Below are 15,469 nucleotides of genomic sequence, written 5' to 3' on the forward strand. Positions count from 1 at the left end.
AAAGTGATGTGTTATGCTGGTGTGTAGGATTAGCATAGGAAAATTGGTGACATTTGGACAGTAGGTCTTGGTGGGACAGGTGGACAAGAGTCAGGCTTGGCCTGCTCTTGAGCTTCTGCATTTAGGCTCTTCTTTAAGCACTGTTCTTGAGTTGCAGCCTGCCCTCTGCTAGAAACTTGCCCACCATCCAAGAACCAGGTATGTTCCTGCTTCTAGTTCTTAGGGTTTTTGTCTCTTTCAAAGAGTGGGGATATTTGGGAATGAAGAATTTGGGGGGAATGGATAGAACACAGGATACTGGCTCTCAGCAGGTAGGGGAGAATGGCAGTTTCAGTAAGTTAGCTAGCCTTATGTCACCTAGTGAGTGCCTAGGAGCTAGCACAGTCTACATTGAGCTGCGTGGTCTCCAGAAAAGGGGTGTCTTGAGGATTATAGGGGAAGAATCTGTCCCTGTATATGTACTCCCTGACTCCCAAGAGATTCTTAGCTTCTGAACACATGTGGAGATCTAAACCTTGCAATGTCAATGTAAAAGGTGGTTAAATGTAATTGCCACCCCTACAGAAATCCAGGGTGCTTTGTGGTCACAGTGTCAGAGAGAGGCCAAGGGTAAAATCTGGAGTGAACTGGGTCCAAGATGTCCACACCTTACATTGGACTTGGACTCTCCTTGGATTCAGGCAAGAAGTACTTCATAATGTCCCAAGTTCTATCCCTGTGGGTGGCCTCTAGTGCCTCATGGCTCAGTGGTTGTAGTTGCCTGATTAATGTCTGGTGAAAATCCAAAGGTGGGTCTGAGGAACCTTGGTCTTTTGAACGAGTGTGTCAGTGGGTGCAGGTCATGGAAGTGGGAACTGTCATGTGAAAAAATTGCCATTTTGGTAGGGTTTGCATTCTAAGTATAATGTCCCTTTAGCAACTCAATCCAGACAATAGATACAGACTATATGCTCATTTATTTGTATTGTCTTTACATTTCTTTCAGGATTGTTTTATAGTTTTTGTTGAGTAGATCTTTCACTTTTTTGGTTAAAATTTTCACTAAGTATTTTATTTCTTCATTCAGTTCTGTTGTAAATGGGATTGTCTGCTCACTCATTCTGTTCTGGATTATTCTTAGTGTATAGAAATAGAGCTGACTTTTATACGTTGATTTTATATATGGCGACTTGACTGAATTTGTTTTGATAGAATCTCTGTGACTTTTCTCTCTGTCTTTCTGTCTGTTTCCCTCTCTGTCTCTGCCTGTCTGTGTGTGTGTGTGTGTGTGTGATCATAATGTGTGCAATTGGAGACAATTTTCCTTCTATTCTTTTGATTTAGATCCTCATTATTTTTTCTTGCCTAATTGTTCTGGTTGGGGCCTCTAGAAAACTGACAATGGTGTCCTTGTCCTGTGCATAAGGAAGTGCTGAGTTTAGTTCTCACCATCCAAAGTGGCGCACAGCTGGCTGTAATTCCAGTCTCAGGGGACCTGATCCTGTCTACTGGCCTCTGCAGGCTCCTCTATTCACACATGTAATTAAAAATAAACATAAATCTTTAATTTGTATTTTATAATTTGTTTTTTTTTGAGACAGGTTCTCACTGTGTAGTTCAGGCTATCATAGTACTCACTATGTAGACCAGGCTGGTCTTGAACTCAGAGTTCCATCTGCCTCTGCCTCCTGAGGGCTAGGATTAAAGGTATGTGCTGCTGTGCCTGGCTAAAAATAAACATAAATCTTAGCTCAGATTTTTTTGTAGTCATCATTCACTGTTTAATCTGTATCTTTAAAAGCTTAGCTTATTTTTTTGACAGTTCTGTATATGTATATGATATGTTCTGGTCACACTTACCACCCCCCCTCTTGTTCCTCTCCTATCTCCATCAACCCCCTCTTCTCCATGAGTGCCCTCTCTCAGTAGTGTGTCTTTTTTATTAGTGAGGTTTTGTTTTGTGACCCACTGAGTTTGACCAGGACGCCCACAAATGGCCATGAGTATGAATTATTCACTGGAGCATGGAAGACTGAAGACAATGACTCTCCTCTCCACCACTGCCCCCCAAGGAGCTACCAACCACTGATAGCTTTCCAGAGAAGGTCTGATGTGGAGTTTTCATTATATGGAAGCACAGTCTGTCTATCCCTGACTCATTTCTTATCAAAGGGTATGGGATTTTGTCGAATGCTTTTTCCTGGAGCTAGGGTGACCATGAAACTTTCATCACTTGTTATTTTGGCAAGGGCTGTGACATTATTGATTTGTATATGTTGTACCAATCCTGTCCCACAGTATATAACCCCCTTTAATGTGCTGTTGAATTTGCTTTCTGGTATTATTAAGGATTCTCAAACTTTAAGTTTATCAGAGATGGCGGTGGTGTTCTTGACCAGCTGTGGTATATCGGCAATACTGGTGTTGTGAAAGGCATTTACAAGTGTTCTTTGTGTTTATGCTAGTATTATGTTCTTTCTGTTTGAGGCAGTCCAAGGATTGGCATGAATTTTTTTTCTCTTTGGTCAAATGCACTAGTGAATGCAGGAGATCGTGGACTTTCTTTTGTTGGGCATTTCTTGATGACTTAATTGCCTGGCTTGTTATTGGCCTGTTCCAGGGCATCTCAGGCTGGCCAGATTCAGACTTAACTCTTGCCAAGACATTAAAAAGGAGGCATTAGTCTTTAGGCACGTACTCGAGAATAGCCTTCTGTGTTGTTTTGTTATTCGCTCTCAGCACATACCCTTATCATTGTGAATTGCCCTCAGAAAAGAATTCTGTGAGCACTGGAGATGAGCTCAAGGCTAGCATGGATGAGACTCCAAGTTTAATCCCCATAATGAAAAAAGACATGTGGGTGGTACTCTAGTTATTGCCTAGCTTGCTGTTCCTTTGTTGTGCATTCAAAAATTTTTCTTTAAAAATACATGTATGCATCCATGTATGCCTGCATACACATATACATATATACATGCGTGCATGCATACATACACTCAGGTATACATGCATACATATGTATGTATATGCATATATACACACATCACACACAAAGAATTCTGTTCATTTTTCTGTGGGTACCTATTCATACTGGCAGAAAGATAATTATGGATTTTAAAGTTTTGAACCTTTGCTTGGTGGTATGGTATGTGTATTCCCATTCCTATTACAGCTCATGGTCTTCTTTATCAGCTATAGTAAACCCATCTTCCTCTCACTTGAGTTGTCCAAGAAATTGGTTAGTTCTTCCTGATTCAGCTATGTTGTTTCAGTGAGTCTTTCTGGAGATTAAAGTCTCTGGAACCACTGTGCATCTTATCAAGTTGTATGTTGGAAATAGAAGCAAGAGAAGAAAGTCAAATGAAATCTCTGTCTCCCTTAAAAGGCCCAAATGTCCCTGTTGTTTGCCTCTTCATCCTGGGTCTGTTTCTTGTGATGGATGGGAACCAGGTCAGCTACAGGAATGTGGCTCAGATGAGCTCCTGGAGCATAATTTTTAGGGTCAGGTCCTGTTGTCTTCCTTGGAATGAGATTGGAGCATGTGGAGAGTTAATTGACTAATAGGAGGCATGGCGTACTGTGCCTCGAAATTACATGCATTAACAACCACACTCTAACATTTAAATGTATGTGAAATACTTAGGATTTATTTGTGAAGTGTTCCCCTTAAAATCAGTAATAGCCTAGGTAGAAATACTGGGAAATGCAGGAAGGTAGGCAGGGGACAGCTTTCCTCTCACATTGCTGGTAGTCTTACCAATTATATACCTCCATTACATGATGGTTGTGGGGCAGCCCTCATCTTTTCAGAGCCATTAAAATGATGCATATATTCAGACTCTGTTGGAAACTTTTTCTTATTTCGGCAAATATCACATAATAATTAAAATATTTTTATGTTGTGTGTGTGTGTGTATGTATTGTTCAGAGGACAACTTGCAGTAGTCCGTTTTCTCCTTCCACTGTGTAAGTTCTGTGGCTCAAACTCATCGCTCTTAGTGGTTAGCACCTTCACCTTCTAGCCACCTGGTAGGCCTTTATATAACAATTTTTGATAGTACCTTAAGCCATCCCTTAGTGTTGTAATAATCACTGATGAGCATAGCTCTGATAAGTTACTTTGGACAAATTTCCAAGGAACGGCTTTGGCTGGACTGCCTCCTTACAAAAGCTATGAATGCCGGTTTTCCCAGATTTTTCCAAATGTCCCAAATACTGCCCCCTGTCTTACTTTTACTTTTTGGGTTAGAGAAGAGAACCCCATGTCTTAGCCACCGGGCTCCAGATCTGTACAAGGCAAAGAGAGGTTTCCCTTTCTGATTCTCTCAGGAGGAAAGAGCTTTCCTTGTGGTCCCATTCGGCTTCCCCAAATGCCCAGAATGGTTTCAGAGGGGTGCCTATTCAGCTTGTTGAACACAGCAGGCAGAGCAGAGCTCCTGTGGTAAACAGTGATAAATATGCCCACGTCAATCTGGCAATAAAAGTGAGAGGGTTTAATTGATCTATGGCAACAGGAAGCTTACATTTTAAAAATTAAATTATTTGCAGTCTCATCTTATTTAGCACTGAGGATAAATGTGCTGGGTGGCAAATTGCTTAGAAGAACATTTCTAATGGCAGGTTGCTTGCCACTCTCCTTCCTTCCGCTGGGTCGGGGAGGTGGAAAGGACATGGCCAGGGTTGGCGGGAGCCTGTTGTGCTGCTCCAGGTAAGAGCCACTGACTTTGCCCTCTTCATGCAGCCCGGTGGCATGTCACAAAATGGGTATTTAGCACACTGTCATGGCTTCTTCAGAGACAGATAGACCACACACCATTTTGTCCATGTTGCACACAGTTGGGTGGAACTGAGCCAGCTAACTTGCAGAGATGGGCAGTGAATGGCTTTGGGCTTAGACCACTCTGTATCGAGCTGCTTCTGTTGCTTACTCTAGGTTTAACTGGCTTTGTTCTGTGTGCTAGACTTAAGCACCATGTGTAACATGCCTACTAAGTTGATTGGGACATGCTAGGTCTTCAGTAAGCATGGCTACTGTACTAGTTCAGTGGTCAGGGTGCTAGTAAAAAGGCTTAGAGCCTTGGTTCAACCGAATGAATTCCCTGGTGATCACTGGGACTCTTCACAAGGCAATGAGCATCCTACTTTTTGCATTTCTCTGTGTCCTTTGGGATGGCCACTGGGCAGAAATTCTAAGAAAGCCAACACACTCCTATCCTCATATCAAAAGTCTTAGATTTCAACCATAAATGAGTGTGCTTATCATTTTAGGACATAGACTTGAAGTGAGTAAGAAATATATGTTATGAGACTTTGAAACGAATTTTTTATTTCAGTGTAGCCTAACCTATCCTAACTATAACAAATAATGTAGTTTTCAAATTGCTCCTATTATTTTGCAGGTTAAATCATTTCATGTCATATAATTTGAATTTCTGCCAATTAGGAATAGACCCAAGAAGAAATTCTTTATCTATATACCCTAGGAGGTAAGCTCACAGAGCTGCTCCTTTGTCACTGGGTCCTCATTAAATAGTGTCTTTATAGTTGAGGGCCTTGTATAAATTATTTCTGAGATCTAGGTGTCCAGGTCTTTCCTGGGTCACACAATGATCCTGGATGGGACAGTGTAGGTAGCACAGATAGACTAGGAATTCTCTATAGTGTGGTGTTACCAATTAGTCTTTTGTTTGTTTGTTTGTTTGTTTTGTTTTTTGTTTTTTCAAGACAGTTTCTCTGTGTAGCCCTGGCTGTCCTGGAACTCACTCTGTAGACCAGGTTGGCCTCGGACTCAGAAATCCTCCTGCCTCTGCCTCCCAAGTGCTGGGATTAAAGGTGTGCACACCACTGCCCAGCTACCAATTAGTCTTTTATGATTCTTCAGAACTGTCCCGTTCTGCATAGGCTGGAACCAGCATCCCCTCTAAGCTGACCAATATGGTTAAAAGTAACAGAAGAACAGTGAAACTGTTTTTGTTCTCAGAGTATTCCTGACCATTCAGGTGTCCCCAGAAGCCAAGCAAAAACACCATCAAAAGGCAAAATGCACAGCCATCTGACAGGTCATATATAACACTCAGTTGTAAGACCCTGACTTCTGTACTTCCAATGCTTTCTGGTGTGACTCACAGAGACAGAAAACAGTTTGACTACATGAGGCTGGGAGGCACACTCGGGGCAGGTGTCAGCCCATGGATGGTTGCCATGGTCCTTTCCTCCTATCACTGCATCAGTGTGTCTTCCTGACTACCTGGATTTCTACCCACTGGCCACAAAAGGTAGAGTGTTGGGCCATAGAAAGTAAGACAGGGTTGGAGATGGTGGGCGGCCAGACAGGGTTGTGACAGGCTGCAGGTTACTTCTGAGCTTCATTTTCTCAGGGACGACCATGCTGCCCGTAACTCACAGGAAGAGGCACTTTCCGCTACACTAGCTTTGCCTCAGTATTTCCTGTAGTATTTGGGGAATTTTAAGCATCAACTTTGACTTTCGCTGAAACTGTTTTTCTACCCCAGAACCTGAGGCCTCATAGCTCTACCTATCCCTCTGCCCTCCTGTCTGTTCACAGGATATGATTTTGGGGCATCAGGGTGTCAGTGATGCTGCCGTTCATGTTATATCGGGGTGGCTTTGGTGCTTTGAGGGTGGGCAGGGTAGGAAGGTCGGCAGGGCCTTTAACTCTTTTATACTTCCTTGTCACCGGGCCACCAGGTTCTCCACCCCAGAGTCCTGCTGCTGCAGGATGCAGTTTGTTGCTGTAGTGATGGCCTTGGTAGTTGTACCGCTGTTTAGTGCATGAGGCTAGGATGCCAAATGCCTTGCTCAGTGTTTATCTGGGATGAAAAAGAACCAACCATCTTCCCCTGAATGTGAGTTCCAATGACGACTCGTGGATGCTTTGGAGACAGTTGTTTTTTTTTTTCTTTTTTTTTCTTTTTTTTTTTGTAGACTGGCTCCCTAGGTAGCCTTCACGGTAAAAACAAACTAGATAGTAAATATTGAGAGGTGGTTAGTGTACTTTCCAAGAGAGTTGAAGAAATGATGCCAGCAATTAGGTTTCTTTCCTTATTAGCAGATAGCAGCTAATGTTATGTAGACCTCCCTCCTTGCAAGGCTAGGCAGAACACTTCCCATATGTGTCTACTATAGTCCTACGTTCTCCAAATGAAACTATCGGAACCCATATCTCACACACAAAGTGACTGAGGCCCAGGGAAGCCCAGATGTTTGCTCCAGACCACACTGATGGTTGAAACAATCCGAGAGCTGGGATTACATGTGCTCAGGTATGACTCTGGTTTTGTAGTTATTCTAAATTGCTCTTATGATACAACCTGGAACTATTTATCTATCTATTTATTTATTTATTTGCATTAATATTTTTAATGACCTCTAAACTTTTGCTTTTCTGTGTCGAAAAGTTTCTTTTTCCCTGTTAAATCCCCAGCAGCCAGTAGAAATAGCTAAGACAGCGTTTCTAGTGCATCCCCAGGACTCCCCAGGCCTCAGCTAGGACCCCACTGGTTCCCCTTCCTCTTTCTCCTGCCTTTTAAAACCAGCTCTGGTTTGGGAACTTTAGTACAGCGGCACCCCAGGGGGCCCAGGTGGACTCAGAAGCAAGGGTTCCCAGAGGACTCACCCTCGGATGCAGTCCTTCTCTTTAGGCTGTGCAGGTTGGCTCAAATTCAAGGTGGTGGTCACAGGAAAAATTGTTCAGACTTGCCATCCCAGCCCTGAAACAGTGGACCTTGGTTTTTGAGTCAGAGATAAGATGTGTGCGTGTGTGTGTGTGTGTGTGTGTGTGTGTGTGTGTGTTCACTTGCACGTGGGCTCACACTCCCATACACTGCCTATCTGAAAAGCCTCATCGTCTCCTCTGGGACTGGCTGTTGGTGGTTTTAGCTGTTCCATGTTCTCAGATGATGAAAGGGAACCATTATCCCCCTTTTGCTTGGGTGTCTGTGTTTAATTGTAGGAATTTAATAACGACAAATTCTCCTTGGCTGAGACTTTTCATGCCAGCTGCTTTCTCTTTTCCTTTGGACCCTTCCTCACACATGCTGTAGTGCAAGGTCACTTAGGGTTTACAATGAGATACAGACACATGCCCAGGTTTTCTTTAGAGTTGAAAAAAATAAAGGCTCCTCCCCCAGACCCGTCATTCTGGAGATCAGCTGTGCACTGCCCCCCCAACCCAATATCCCCTAAGCTGCTCTCTTGACTATACATAGAACTCTGTTCTTCATTCTTCAGGGTGTCTGCTTTTTCTCTGGTTATGCAGAAACAAGAGATGAGCACAACGCAGAAGACCAACAAAAGAGGTTTAGAAGAAAAAAAAATCCTCAACCATTCTTGAGACTTATTAAAAACAATTGGAAGTGAGAGCAAAAGAGGGGGGTTCCAGCCCCCGTTTAGCCCATCTCCTGCTTCTGGAGAAGTGTTTTTTTTTAAGAAAATGCACCATTGTTAAAACTTTTTCCTTCCCCCCTTGATGGATTTATTTATAAGGTAGAGAAATATTTTCCCCATAATTGGGTAACTCTTAATAGTAGCAATTGCATATTTATCAGTGTGAGGGGCTGTTATTAATGTAACTGTCAGGCCCAAACACATTTCTGCATTAAATCCATTTAGTATGTGCATTATTCGGGCATGAATGTCACCGGGACATCAAAGCCCTGTAGGCATGGGGAGCTCAGTGCCCTGCTGCGGCTGCCGAACAGGCCCTTGATCAATAAATGTAACATGTTAATGCAGAGCAAATAGAATAAAAGATTTCTTTGACAAGACATGAAAAATCACCTTGTGGCAGCTGGCATGTGATGCATTTCTGGGGGAGACACCAGCAAAGTTGATCTGACAAGTAAAGAGAGGAGATGATGGCTGGAAGGTGCTTTTGTTTCAAACTTCTTTCTTGACCTGTCAGGTTTTGAAGGCGCCTCAATGGCTCTTTTTTTTTTGTCATGTGAAAATTGTAGTCTTAGGTAGTTATGAAGCAGTTATCTCTTCTCGGGATTGTGAATGCTGCTGTTTAATTGATTCACTTAGCATTTGAAACTGTCACGCATTAATAATTGCGAAATCCTGTAGATACTGCGCACGGAGTGTGTCACGCTTAAATGTGTAGTTATCAGAAAATTAATATCCTTAATGAACCAGTGCTTTCAAACTAACATTGCATGAAATCTCTTTGGCCCTTTCATTTGTGAAAGCCACATCCTCCAGTGTGCGGAGAATCACCTCTCGACAGTTTGCTTTCTTGATGCCCGACAAATGCCAGCTTTGCTGTGGGTACATCGCGTGCTCAATGACAATAAATATAGTAATTATACTGGAGTTAGTAATTAACATAATTGTAGTCAATTACGACAAATACAGTGCAGCGCTAAATAAACGAGAGGAGGAGAAATTAGCAAGCTAATTGATTTGTCTTTCCTCGGCTTTCTATTATAACTGGCAGGGCTGTTCTTCTTGGGGTGGTGTGGAGAGGAGGGGAAATCCCCCACAAGGATTGTTTACAAATAACCGATTTTGTTTTGAAGCCACTTTGTCTTTTGACTTATTAGACTTCACCCCTACTCTGCTTAGCAAGGGGAAAAGAAAGGGAAAGAGATTTTAAATGCCAAGGGAGTGTTTTTGCTAATTTAGCTACACTGAGCTGATCGCTGAGACTAAGGCAAAGGCATGATTTACCTTTCCCTGCGGCTTGAGGAGTTACATTTCTTTCTTTCTTTTGTTTTTTGTTTTTCCTTTTCAGCTATTGCTTTGGTAAAAGAAACTATTTTGTGTGTGTGTGTGTGTGTGTGTATGCATGTGTGTGTCCTTAGACTCCACCAGCAAGGCTGTGTTTTGTGGCATATGTGTTTGGGGGGGTATTGTATGTGTGTGCTAATTCGATCAGCTCAATGCTGTCACCTTGGTGGAAGAAATAAGCACCTTTTGCTTGGATTGGTCTCCCCTAGGTCTGGGTTACCTTTATCCTTTGAAGCCAAGGAAGAGAAGACATGGGCAGGACTGTTGGAGAAGGCGGAGGAGGAGCTCAGCCCGGGACCCCTGATCATGGTCTCTTTTTTTTTCTTTTTGCCTCACTTCAGGGCTGTTCGTGTCCTGGGCAGTCACACTCCGGAGCTGCCTGGAAAGTTTGTGCTGGGGTCTCACTGCCCATTTATCTCAAGCTGGTTTATTCTGCGCTGCCTGGAGCCCTGGTTAATGGTGTTTATCACGCGCCTCTGCTCTTTGTTCATCCTTTCCAGTGGGGCTGCTGTTCACACTGCTCAGGGTTCACACCGTTCAGGGAGAAACCGTGCACGTTTGAAGACTCGGGGTCACAGCACAGCCCTGTTTTTTTTTCTCACAACTTTTAGACACAGATTTCCACTCCGCTGCCCCCACCTCTGCGTCTTGTCACACGCTGAGGGTTAGTAACCAAAACCTTTGCAGGTTTGCGTGCTAGAAGTCTTGCCTCAGCTTACCTGAGAAAAATCAAATGCTTTTAGATTGATTTTTTTTAATAAGCCTTCAGCATCATTTCTCTATCTTATTTACTTACAGTGTTCCCCTGAAAAGCCAGTGGCTTGGGAAAGCAGGGATTTGCTAGGGTTTTCTTCCTGAAGATTCTACTGGGTAGCTTTTTAGCCTGATACAAAGGGAGTTGAGGGCAGCAGTTTTCACATGACATAGTGCATAAAACCAGGCACGACCTGGCAGAGAGTTTGCCTTTCCAGGTGCCCTGAAGCGCTGTTGCATCTGTCAACACACCCCAGGCTGTGCCCAAACACAGCTTGGTATGGCCATCCTTCACGTATGCTTCATTTGGAAATCAATTTCTGATATCAAATATTTGTATACAAGGAGTCATTTAAATTATTTACAGTATTTGGACAAAATGTTCCCCCCCCCATGAAGCCTCAAATTATTTTAATAAGTGTGTGGGGCATTTCTGAGGACGGTTTTACTTTGGCAGTTGGGCGGGGTGTGGAAGACACTTGAAACTTCAGCTTGATGTATTCAGAGAGGGAATCGAAGACATGGAAAGATTCATACTGAGAGTTTTGTTTACTCTGAAAAGTTAAATCCAGCTAGGATGGTAGGCCTCTAGAGAGGGCATCTGCTCCACACAGAAGTGTGGAGGCCCGTGAAAGGTGGCAGGAGTGTGGGCAACAGAAAGAAAGAGATTGTGTGACTACGGGGGGCCGGGGGGGGGGAGAGAAATCTGGTCTCCGACCACTGCCAAAACGTGCTCTTTGGAATCGTTTTCGTCTCCTGCGTCTTGACCTGGCTGCTGATTTTTACAGTTTGTTCTCTCTCCAATGACTCTTCAATGTTTAGCAGAAACACCCAGGATGTTGACAAAGGAAGCCATTGCGGTCTTTATCACTGCCACGAGAAAGTTGGGCTAATTAGAGCTAGCTTTGTTTGACTCCCCGGTTGCTTAAGAATTAATAGCACAAGGGATTTTTTTTTTTTGATTTTGTTGCATTCTTTTTAAATAAAACATGGTGTGCAAAAGTCCCACACCCCCAAGACCCTATTCTGTTTCTCTTCCACATACGCCATCTCCAAGGCTAAAGCGCTGGATCTGTGAACGTTTTGCTTTTTAGAAGTTCTAATTTGCTGTTGTTGTTTGTTTTGTTTTTCTTCTTTTTATCATTTGATGGGCACCAGCTCTGTGGTTGGCTCCGTACAGAATGTGTCTGTGGGGTTGGTGGCAAGGAGGGCCAGGGAATGGGCAAGTTGAAAGCTTCCTGTCTCTTGCCTTCTGAGAAGCTGTGTGGGTATGCACCTGCCCACCGGCAGGCTAGTCTTTGAGGGGAGTATGTCACGATTACTTGGTGGGGTGCTTGCTTTATTCCAGTGTTATACCTTTTGGAGTATCTTGATCGTCCCCTCTAAATGCATCATCCTGCCTCCTAAGAGCAGATGATGGCCCAAGACTGGGGGAGGGAGTGTGGGAGGCAGATGTCTGCCTCTGTGCTGACAGTTGAACAGAAGAAGGTCCTCGCTGGCTCACTTTTGTGAATTCTTCTCAAAAACCTGAGCTGGATCAACATTACAGAAAGCCAGCTGCCAGCCCACTGCAAGTGGAAATAGCCAACCATTATCCTGAATTCTATTGTTGGAGCTGGCTTTAGTTAAAAAAAAAAAGAAGAAGAAGAAATTCAGCCTCTCACGGGGTTTAGAGAAAAGAAGCCTGGAAGTGGCTCCCCAAAGTCACTGTCTAGTTCCCTCCTCTGGGGAATAGTGGACTTGTCCAAGCCCCATGGTATGCAGCTTCAGAAGAGTGGTGACTAGAGAGATAAATTTAACTGTGTGCTTTTAAGGTTTATTTGATCGTTTTCCTCCTTAGCTAGAGGTGGGAGTCAGCCTGGGGCATGCTAATGTTTAGAGGACGACAGCTGGAATACAACAGTCTTTCTAACTGCCATGGCCATTTGGATCCCTCTGTGCAAGTGCCTGTGGGTAGGCTTTCTTCAAGATCTCGGTTCATGCAGCCTTGACAACAGACACCATACTTGAGGAAGTACCCGTAGGCAATGCTCAGGATGGCATGACTTCTTCAGAGCTGTCTGTCCTCACAGGCCGAGAGCATAGACATTTGTACTTTTCCACATGGTTGTTATCTGTACCTAGATACTATCTTAGACTTTCAGACAGTGACAAACGGGGATCCCATGAAGTCTCTGGTACTGGGTTCTCGTGGAACCGTAACTTAAAGACGGGATGTTTTCTCCTGCTAAAGCTTACGTGTTCAATGAGGAGGTAAAGCGATTCAGTTGGAGTGAATACAGACAACTGGAGCAATGGCTGTGTTCCTTCCCAGAGAACTTGGAAAACCCTGGACTGCCCTCTGCTGATGTCACTAGTTTGTTGTCACTGAGTTAGTAAACAGAATTGAGGGGTGGCATGTATGGGCATGGTGCCAGGGAGGCAGGCAGAGCAACTGAATGAACCCAGGTGGCACCCACATGAGTGTCCTGAGGTACACACAGGAAGATTCCAGCCCAGTTAAGTGACAGAGACATCAGATAGATGCTGGTGCCCAGGATATTCTCGGGGGGTGGGAGGGAGGACTCCATCAAGGGTAACTTGATGGAGAGGTGATGGAGACCTTGTCAATTACAGAGGAAGGGCAAGATTGGCCTGTTGGGTCAAGATTTGTAGATGGGGTAAGTGGCTTGTATGACATTGGGGTTTTGGGACCAGGATGGTGAGACCGTGGACTTTGTACCAGGATCCCGGAAGAGACAACTGGAGAGCAGGGTACACTTCTTCCTGCATGCGAAGTCATATCTCCCATCCTGGGTAGTAGTAGGGATGGTTGTACCATGTAGAAGTTGGCAATGTTAGAGTCTTTTGGGGAGGCTAGTCAAGTAAGGAAGGACTAGGGGAGATGTGGGTTCTCCTGAAGCCTTCACTGTGGAATTATTGGCACAGGGCAGTAGAGAAACCACCTCTAGCTGAAGAAGAGTAGCCCATTTGCAGGCTGAGCAAGGATCAAGCCTGTACACTGACATGCATACATGGCAATTATGCTGTTAGAAGGGTCACAGCTAATAGAGTTGTTCTACAACTTGAGCCACAAGCACACAAGACCTCTTTATACCCACAAGGTCCTGTGGGCTGGCCCTTTGCTCCTTCAGAAGGGGAGAAGCTAGACTTTCAGACATTAAGATGTTCATTATCATTCTTCAGTCTGCTTAGGGGTGCAGTCTCCCAGTCTCCTCTGGGGGAGTTTGTACATCAGTGGCTCTGTACATGGTGTGAGGCTCGTGGAAGCCCGTCATCATCCACTGAAATGCAAGCACATGACTGGTCAGTGGTGGGCCAAGATGGAAATGTAGCTTTGCTCTACCGCTGACCTGCCTACTCTGCACTGCTACACACAAACAACTTGACGGCTCAGTCTTGACTTCACGTTCCTTTGCCGAGAACTGGTGTAGGTTGGTAATACATCAGAGGGGAATCCTGTCTTCCAAGCCTTTGAAAAGGAGACTCCCCCCCGACCCCACAAAGGTCACTGTTGCTTTGTTCTCTTCCTAAACTTATGTTTGACTTTATCTTTTCTTCCCCCAAGAAGCAATAAAATTCTAGACTGTGAGTGCTAGCGTACCTCAGAGAGATAGCAGGTTGGGTTCCAAACTGCTGCAATAAAGTGAATGTCGAAATAAAGTGAGTCACACAAAGTTTCTGATTTCCCAGTGGATATAAAAGTTATGTTTACACTACACTGTAGTTTGTTAAGTGTGTAACAACGTCATGTCTAAGAAAGCGGACACCTTAATTAAAAAAATACTTTACTGCTAAAAAATGCCAAGGGTTATCTGAGCTGGTAGAAAACCTGGTGCCCACGGGCTTTCATGATGTGGAGTTGGCATATCTGTGAGATACAATAAAGGGAAGCTCGATGAAGTAAGGAAGTCTTGATTTTACAAGTCTGTCTAGGGTATGGTTGTGTAACATTTATTGTCGTCCTTTTTTTATGAACCTCCAGGACCCTATCTGGTTCCATCTCTGGTATGTTTTGGTCCTGTTCTTGATTTTGTTCATCTGGACAAGTCTTAAGAGCCCAAGTCTCTTTTGTCTCAAAGAAGTCATCTTGTCTCACTCCTCAGAGTCAACTCATGTCGCACGTGCTGTTCGAATGCCGGTCAGTCCCTAAGCTACCCCAAAGCTCTACTGACTGTGTCTTTGCTTTTAAGTGAGAAGCTGAATTCTTGCTAGCTTACAGTGCAGAGTCACTGTCAGAGACCAGGAAGCCAGGGATGCTTAGGCTGGGGGATGGGCTGGAGGAAGAGCAAGGAGGTTATGGGAGAAGACGTTACAGGGCATTCTTCTGTAGCCCATCTTACATTCTCTGAGTTACTGAAGAAGAAGCCATTTAATGCTCACTGTCATCTTCCAGACAGGGATAATGGTGCTGGTCCAGCAGGGTCATGAAGATCAAATGTGAAATATGAGTTTTGTACTCGTAGAGGTGTCCTGGCAGAACACAGATCCCCAAAGCACTTTTTTTTTTTTTGGTCACTTCTGATTCTTTTGTTTGTGAGCAGAATTCTTTTAAGGGTTGTGTGGCCTTGGGTAGGTTTGCAATAGCAGGGCTCAGAGTGCAAAGCATTGGGTCTGAATGGCCAGGATTTGGGGATACAGTTGAGTGGTAGAGCACTTGTCTCGAATAGATGAGACCTTTGATTTAATCCCCCATAGTTAAAAACTAAATGGAATGGCCACACTTCCCTTGGGCAAGGACAACTTAGAGAACTTTCCTCAATTTAATTCAGTTCCAAGGGGAGCGGAATAGGGTAGGAAGGAAACAAATCTTCATTAGAGTACACTAAGCATAATTTTTATTAGTCTCCATGGAATATTAAGGAGGGCCGTGCATGGTGGGGCACAGCTGCAATCCCAGCACTCAGTGTGAGGCAGGAAGTTCTTGTGTTGAAAGTCAACCTGGGATGCCTAGAGAGACGCTGTTGCAACCCTCCAAAGGAATATT

The 15,469-nt window shown here is 44.1% G+C and overlaps 1 protein-coding gene across 3 annotated transcripts in view; it reads left to right on the top strand.

Annotated features, from left to right (window-relative positions):
* Lrmda (leucine rich melanocyte differentiation associated) overlaps positions 1-15,469 on the top strand; it is a 1,019,879-nt gene that overhangs the window by 8,370 nt on the left and 996,040 nt on the right. The window lies entirely within an intron of this gene.

Source organism: Mastomys coucha, unplaced genomic scaffold (genome assembly GCF_008632895.1).
Source record: "Mastomys coucha isolate ucsf_1 unplaced genomic scaffold, UCSF_Mcou_1 pScaffold9, whole genome shotgun sequence".
In the NCBI taxonomy this organism is placed as follows: Eukaryota; Metazoa; Chordata; class Mammalia; order Rodentia; family Muridae; genus Mastomys; species Mastomys coucha.